This window comes from Myotis davidii, unplaced genomic scaffold (assembly GCF_000327345.1).
Source record: "Myotis davidii unplaced genomic scaffold, ASM32734v1 scaffold130, whole genome shotgun sequence".
NCBI classification, from domain to species: Eukaryota; Metazoa; Chordata; class Mammalia; order Chiroptera; family Vespertilionidae; genus Myotis; species Myotis davidii.
In genome coordinates this window covers 3,869,551-3,877,700 of record NW_006285040.1, presented here as the reverse complement: position 1 = coordinate 3,877,700, position 8,150 = coordinate 3,869,551, and the positions used below count along the sequence as shown (strand labels likewise).

The window sequence follows — 8,150 nt, the reverse complement described above, 5'->3', positions numbered from 1 at the left end:
TTAAAAAAAGGGTTCACAGCATTAGGAAGGTTGAGAACCACTGATCTATGTGAAAGAGGCACATCGATTGGTTGCCTCCTGTACACGCCCTCCCCAAGCGGAGGATCAAGCCTGGAACTGACGTACATGCCCTTGACTGGATTTTAAACTAATGTATATATTTGGTCCTGTGAGGTTTTCTAAAAGGGGGTTAATTGGAAGGTCACACTTTGAGCCAAACTGACTAGGGCTCATGCTGAATTTTAAAAGCATCTGACCCTATAGATCATCTATAAAATGTGAAAAGTGTTAAGTGTTCTTTATTTGATATTATACAGAAATAACACTGAAATGCCTTTTATTAAGTAAAAGGCGACTCTCTAGATAAAGGCAACAGTTTAGATAGGGAATTTTAATTGAATTGGCATAGTTAGGACCAAAATGATAAAATGGACCCTGCCAGCATATCTTGCTAATGAGCACAACTTGAAATACAAGCAAGTCTTGCTGGTCTAAGAAATAGAAAAGGGATTTCCTCAGTATTTAAACATATTAATACACCAGTTGTATAAATCTAAGTATAGAACCAATCCCCTACAGGGTTTTTGATGGCATTCACCATCTCTGTGAAAAGTTAAACATTATGAATCAAGGCCAATCATATTTTTAGAAGGGGAAAACAATGATAGCACTTGCTGAACCAAAATGCTGATTATATTAATTTAACCACATGCCAATCTTATTTAAATCAGAACTGCCCAAAAGAAATGTTTTCCCAGCTGTTCATGATCTGATTTCTGGTGTATGAGATCAATTTAAATATGGTACAAATAAAAAATGTCCTAAGACGTTTGTTGGAATAAGGCAGTAGCCACCTATTACTCATTAGTAGCTTTTTTTGAGATAAGCTACCAAGTCTGCCCTTTCTGCGCTCCTCTTAATGCCAGCGAAGATCATTTTTTGTTCCAGGGATATACTTCTTGGGATTCTCCATATACTCCGTCTCTCCCCAGGTGATGCCTTTGTTCTTATTGGCAGAAAATTTAGGGATCCGACCTTTCTTCACCCAAGTAGACCTTGGAGACTTGGCCCGGTCTTGTGCTTGCCTCCTTTTCCCATAGTATGGCACCAGGCACACTTTTGAACAAAAATCTTCTTGCCCTTCTCAACATCATTCATTTTTAAATTGCTCTTTGGTCGCATGTTACACAGAGGTTCCCACTCACCAAGCCAGACGTCCTGCTTTCTAAGTCCAAGGACATGCCCATCTGCGCCTACGTATCCTATTGGTGCAACTGAACTTGCTCCCATTTTTCCTCTATTTTTAGATCATTCCCACTAGCCCACAATATTTTCTCCCATCTTAAAAAAAAAAGACCTCTCTCTACTTCCTTCTCCAGACACTGCCTCATTTCCCCCCACCCCTTACAGCAAAAACACTTTTAAGATGTCTATATAAAATGTCTCAATTTTTTCTTTTTGTCTGGAACACACTTTAATCAGGTTTTCAGCTCTATTGTTGCTGATCAGTTTCATCAGTCCTTTATTTGATTAAGATTGTTGATCACTCTCTTCATGAAATGTTTCTTCGCTTGGCTTGTAGGACACCTTACTTGCCTGGTTTTCATCCTACTTCTGTAGTTGCTTTATTTTGGTTTTATGACCTCTCCCATCTCTTTGGCAAATCCTGTTGGACATACAGAATATAACCACTTATTACACTCTGCATTGCCTCTACATTGATCCAAGCCAACACTAGCTCTTGCTGGATTATAACAGTAGTTTCCTGACTGGTCTTTCTGCTTCCACTGTCTTTTCCCTTTGGTCTTATCTCAGTAAAACAGCCAAAGTGATACTATTGAAATATGTCACATCTTACACTCTTCCATTTTGAATTCTTCAATGGCTTTTCTTCTCAGAGTAAAGAAAAGCCAAATTCCTTACAAATGACCCATGAGGCCTCCCATAATTTGACTCCCCTCCCCATACCCTGCTAATTATCTTACTTCGTCTTCCACTCCTTTTCCTTTTTTTCTACCCACACTGACCTCCTTGCTGTTCCTCAAACATACTGGCATGCTTTTACATCAGAGCATTTGTGCTTGCTGATCTTTCTACCTAGATTGTTCTTCCTTTTGATATTTCCATAGTTGGCTCCATTCTTTCAGGTTTTGACCCATATGTTACCTTCTCAATATGTATTCCGTAGCCCTTTCCTTTCATATTTTCTAACCCCTTTTCTGCTGTATTGTTTTCCTTAGTACCTACCACTATTTAGTATACCATATATTTGACTGACTTTCTCTTGTTTATTGTCATTTGTCCTTACAAGAATATAAGCTCTGTGATGGTCAGGATTTTTGTTTATTTTGTTCACTTATTTATCCCTAGTGTATACAAAGGTCCAGGCACGTAGTAATCCTCAATAGGTAATTGTTGAATGAATGCATATAGTATTGAATGCTTAATATTTGCTATTTTTTTTATAAAATAAGTGACAGCAAAACCCAAAGGTTAATTAAGAGAAGAGTTAGTTAAAAAGATAAAATATAGTGGTTGCTTTGTAACATATTAACTAACAGTAAAAAAAAAATGTAGTTGCTATAAATAATTTTATTGAGTTAAGATTATCATGAGGAAATGCTTATGCATGAGTCAGTCACTTTAAAAACATTGAACAAAGATGGAAAGAAGTAGCTTATTGTTTCTGCTTATTTCATTAAACAGCTATTCAGAACTTATTTAGAACTGATTTTCTTGCTTTGTCCAACCTCTAGTTTTGAGAAAGGCAAGTGATATGTAAAAAGTAAGTGTGGAAAATTATAAACCAAGAGAGTTTAGGTCAAAATCTCTTGGTTTTGCATGTTCTTTAGAAAGCGGATTGAGAAAACTTATTAAACAGCAACATATAATTACTAAATATATGTTTAATTTTGGTATTTTGAATATTAAAAATGACCATTCAAATGATCGTGGACGCATATTTTATGCAAAGATTTCATACTTCTAAGACATGCATGCTCTCCCAGATTTGACTTTATATCTTATATAAAATCTGAGAAAGCCATTGAATTGAATTAAAATTGAATAATCAGCTTCTGTTTTCTCTTGTTCCTTTTTTAATTCTTTATAAGTTGGGGAAAAGGTAACCTTATTTTGTATCTGATGTGTACTATTTTAGTGTGATATTGACTGCCAAATAAGCAAATTTCAGAGTTGATCGCTAGTTTTTTTTAGAGTCCTTTCTGTTGCAGCATATCTTCGTTGGGAATGTTAAAATATTTACAGAGTGAGAATAGAAGCTCATTAAATATTAATGTTGGTTGTTTGAGTTATTTATAAGCAGTCATATTGTCCTCAATTAATTTGTTATGCCAAACTATGGAGGCATAAAAATTCACTAGGTGATTTCAAATTCTGTAATTGTTTTCTGGACCCCATGTAGCAATTAAATCACCATCAGTCTTGTTCAGTTGTAGTTTAGAAATAATTGATAACTAACAACTAAACTTTTCTATAGATATAGAAAGGTAAGTTTTGGCTATGTTAGAATAAACATACAAACTAGAGCTCCATGTATAGCATTTGTTATTACTATGGTACCAAGTGTGTTAGACTAGCTTTTGTGAAATTATTTTAGTTACTGCAGGAGGGGGTCCCTCACAGTCCAGGAGCCCTCAGGGGTGGGAGATGACCTGGCGATCAAGGGAAGGCAACGCACCCATCACACCTCTGCTGCAGCCGCCATCCGAGGCTTGCCTGCGCCTTGGGCCGGCCCTGGGCGGCTGGGGGGCTGAGGGGACTGGGGGACTCCAGTGGCAGGATGCCAGCAGGGCTGAGGGGACTGGGTTCTGCCATCTTGTGGCTGTGGGCACTGCCATCTTTGAGGGCATGGCAGTCAATTAGCATATTTCCTCCTTATTGGCTGGGGGCTGTCAGCATATTTAATCCTTATTGGCTGTTGGTACTGCCATCTTTGAAGGCGGGGCAGTCAATTAGCATAGCCCCTCCTTATTGTCTGGGTGCCGCCATCTTTGAGGGCAGGGTAGTCAATTAGCATATTCTCTCCTTATTGCCTGTGGGCACCACCATCTTTGTGATGGTGTGAGGGTCAATTAGCATATTCCCTCTTTATTAGATAGGATGGCTGCTAATACTAATTTAATATGAAATTGAACATATCAGTTAATCTTTATAGACCTTGACTTTTTTTATCTGTAAACTATGCCTGTCCTGTTTCAATTTGCTGTCTACAGACCTCATGAGATTGTCTGAAAGATCAGTGAATAAAAGCAAGCTAATAGTGGTTAAAGTCATTCAGACTCCACTTTGTACTGGTATATAATAACTTCAGACAAGTTGTTTAACCTCTTTGATCTTTTTGTTGTTGTTGTTGCAAAATGGGGGTAATGATAATACCAACTCATAGAATAAGTACAGGTATTAAAAAAGATATTGTATCCCTGGCTGGTGTGGCTCAGTTGGTAGGAGCGTCATCCTGTACATTGAATCTCAGGTTCAATTCCCAGTCAGGGCACATATCTAAGTTGTGGGTTCAATCCCTGGCTCTACTCCAGCCGTGGGCAAACTTCGGCCCACAGGCCGGATCCAGCCCGTTTGAAATGAATAAAACTAAAAAAAAAAAAAGACCGTACCCTTTTATGTAATGATGTTTACTTTGAATTTATATTAGTTCACACAAACACTCCGTCCATGCTTTTGTTCCGGCCCTCCGGTCCAGTTTAAGAACCCATTGTGGCCCTCGAGTCAAAAAGTTTGCCCACTCCTGCTCTAGTCAGTATGTGTGCAGGAGGCAAGTGTTCAGTGTTTCTCACATCGATGTTTCTTTCTCCTTTTCTCTTTCTCTGTCTCTGTCTCCTTTCTCTAAAAATCAAAGAACATGTCTTCAGGTGAGGATTAAAAAAATGATATTGTACATGAAGCTCGTGGAAAAATGACTGACATAATTGTCAGTCATTTTTAGCTAACATCATTAAAGCATATATTTTTAAGGAAGTTAAATAAAGTATTATTTTATTAGTATACAAATTTAATCAGATAAGAAGTCCTTTTATCTTTTTCAGTTTTATAAGAATTTGTAAATCTTTTTATTCTATATATGTGTGTGATGGCTTTGGATAAATTCTACATGATGATAGAGTTATATGATAAGAAATAGACTTAGTTTGTAAGCCAAGAATACATAGGTGAAGAAAGATCACCTAATCTTCCCAGTATCGTGTAGGAAATTGTGCTGAGGTAGGTGCTACCTAACATAGAATGGTGTGCCAATGGAGGCCTTGCCCCACCCCACCCCACATTATTATTCTGTAGGCTTGAAAGCACCCTTGTCAGTGAGGTGACACATATACACTACTTAAGCTTTAGGTTGTATAGGTTCAGTTGCCACCTGTTTTTAAGTGTAATCTGGGAAACTCAGCTGACTAGCATGTAGGAGGTTGCAGCTTTCTTATTGGGCGGTTGTGGGGTGTGGATATAACCCTGATCCCATGGGAAGGTGAGTTCTGGTGCATTTCCTCCTGCTGGCAGAAGAGGGAGCACTGGCCCAGTTGGTTTATTTTCCAGGTAATCCAGAATGAGTGCCCAAGATCATTTTAGGAAAATTCTGCTTGCTACACTATGCTATATTACCAGAGTATTAAAAATTTTCATTTTCAGTAAGATTTTGCTGGCAGAAGAGGGAGCACTGACCCAGTTGGTTTATTTTCCAGGTAATCCAGAATGAGTGCCCAAGATCATTTTAGGAAAATTCTGCTTGCTACACTATACTATATTTACCAGAGTATTAAAAATTTTCATTTTCAGTAAGATTTGTCATATATATATATATATATACATATATATATATGAAACTAAACAATGTTTCTGTAAACAATTGAATTAGAGACTGTTAGACTGATTCAGCATTTCTAAGATTTTTTTTTCTTATCTTTTTTTCTTGTTGAGAAGTCTAATTTTCAATAATTAGAAATGTAAAATTTACTTTTCTGTTATTTGCATTGCTACTTCTTCATGATACATCCTGGAATCAAATTGATGATACTTGCTATTGGAGTTTACATGTTTTGTTGACATCTCAACAGTTCTCTTGGGAGGCATCATAGTATGAAATTGATGTTTGGAGTCATGTGGTATGGATTTGACTGTTGGCTCTGTCATCTAACAGTTATATGACTTTGAGCAAATTACTTAACCTTATCCATCCTGAATATTCTTATCTGTAGGGGCTGATATTCATACCTACCTTGCCAGCATTGTAAGAATTAGAGCTAATATATGTGAAGCTGATGGCATAGAGCCTAGACTGTAGTAGACATTGTTATTACTTACTTAATAGTGGCGAAGGAAGTATTTTGGAACTCAGGTACTTAAGGTCAGAATTTTTGAGCTGGAAGCAACTTAAAATTTAATTGTTACCCTTCAAAGTATGTTTGAGAGAGAAGAAACAACTTATAGTGTTTCTCTTTAAGGTGAGTGAATTCTTTATTTCCTAGTGTAGAATGGTAAGTTATCAGGAAGGAATTGGATGTAGAGCAGGAGAGTTCCCTCTGAGCTTGGTTATTCAAGTTTTGGGGTTCCTTAAATTTTTATTTTTTAGAAATTAATTTAGATTTACAAAAGGCAAATATTATACAAATAATTCTTCCCTATCTTCATCCAGATTCCCCAAATTTAACATCGTCCATATAACCAAAGCACAGTGATCAAAATCAGGAAGTTAACACTGATACAATACTATTGTCTAACCTGAAGCTTTATACAAAATTTGCCAACTGTCCCATTAATATAAAGTTTTTTTCATTCAGAGTTCAATTCAGGTCATATTGCATTTAATTTTCATGTCTCCTTTACTCTGCAGTAGTTCTTCAATTTTTGTCTTTTATTCATCTCTTTCATGCCTTGATTCTTTGAAGAGTACTGGCCAGTTATTTTGTAGAATATTCTTCAGTTTGGATTCATTTGATATTTCTTTTTTTTTTTTTTATTGATTTTTTACAGAGAGGAAGAGAGAGAGATAGAGAGCCAGAAACATCGATGGGAGAGAAACATCGATCAGCCGCCTCCTGCACATCCCCGACTGGGGATGCGCCCGCAACCCAGGCACATGCCCCCGACCGGAATTAAACGCGGGACCCCCCAGTCCGCAGGCTGACGCTCCATCCACTGAGCCAAACCGGTTTCGGCCCCAAATAATTATTATTTGTAGTATTTGCCAAATAGTAATTTTCCCATCATGCCTTATGTACTTATTAGTCAAAATTGTATAGTGGAAAACTTTCTAAGATTTTTGTACATTTTATTTTGTTTGAAATCAGTGCTCAAAACATTAAGTGTACCATGTTTAATTATAGGTAGACTATCTTTCAAAGCCATATATCATTTTCATTTATTTATTTATTTATTTTTAATATATTTTGTTGATTTTTTACAGAGAAGAAGGGAGGGGGTAGAGAGTTAGAAACATCGATGAGAGGGAATAATTGATCAGCTGTCTCCTGCACACCTCCCACTGGGGATGTGCCTGCAACCAAGATATATGCTGTTAGTAGTTAACTTTTTGCTTTAGATAAAAGTACCTGCCTTATGGGTTTACTGTGAAGGGTTAAAAAATAATCTACTTAGAGCACTTGGAACAGTAACACTGCTATAATAGTATAGACTCAATAAATGATAGTTTATCATTGCTAACCTTTTCTAAGAGAAATAATCGCACAAAAAGAATTAGTGATGTGATCTCTTTCAGAATCATTATGACATGAATATAAAATACAGGTAGTTCCTTCATATTGAAATTGAAAATTTAGCCCTGGCTGATGTGGCTCAGTTGGAGCGTTGCCCTATACACGAAAAGGTTGTGGGTTCAATTCTGTTCAGGGCACATACCTAGGTTGCAGATTTGATCTCTGCTTGGGGTGCATGCGAGAAGGCAACTGATTGAAGTTTCTCACAAAAATCTCTCTCTCTCTTTCTCGTAGTATATGCACAATAAATGTCTCTATTTTTACTAGGATTATAATCATTGGCACATTAGTGTCCAGGTCAGGTTTAGTGCAAATCCAGTCATACCTTTAAGGTTATGAATATTATTCAGTGGTATACATTGGAGTGTGTACCTAGGCTACAGTCATAATTTTTCTTTAAAGGTCCTT

The 8,150-nt window shown here is 36.9% G+C and overlaps 1 protein-coding gene and 1 pseudogene across 1 annotated transcript in view; one reads left to right on the top strand and one right to left on the bottom strand.

Annotated features, from left to right (window-relative positions):
* AP3S1 (adaptor related protein complex 3 sigma 1 subunit) overlaps positions 1-8,150 on the top strand; it is a 50,846-nt gene that overhangs the window by 14,636 nt on the left and 28,060 nt on the right. The gene's annotated exons all lie outside the window — the stretch shown is intronic.
* LOC102771875 lies at positions 846-1,385 on the bottom strand (annotated as a pseudogene).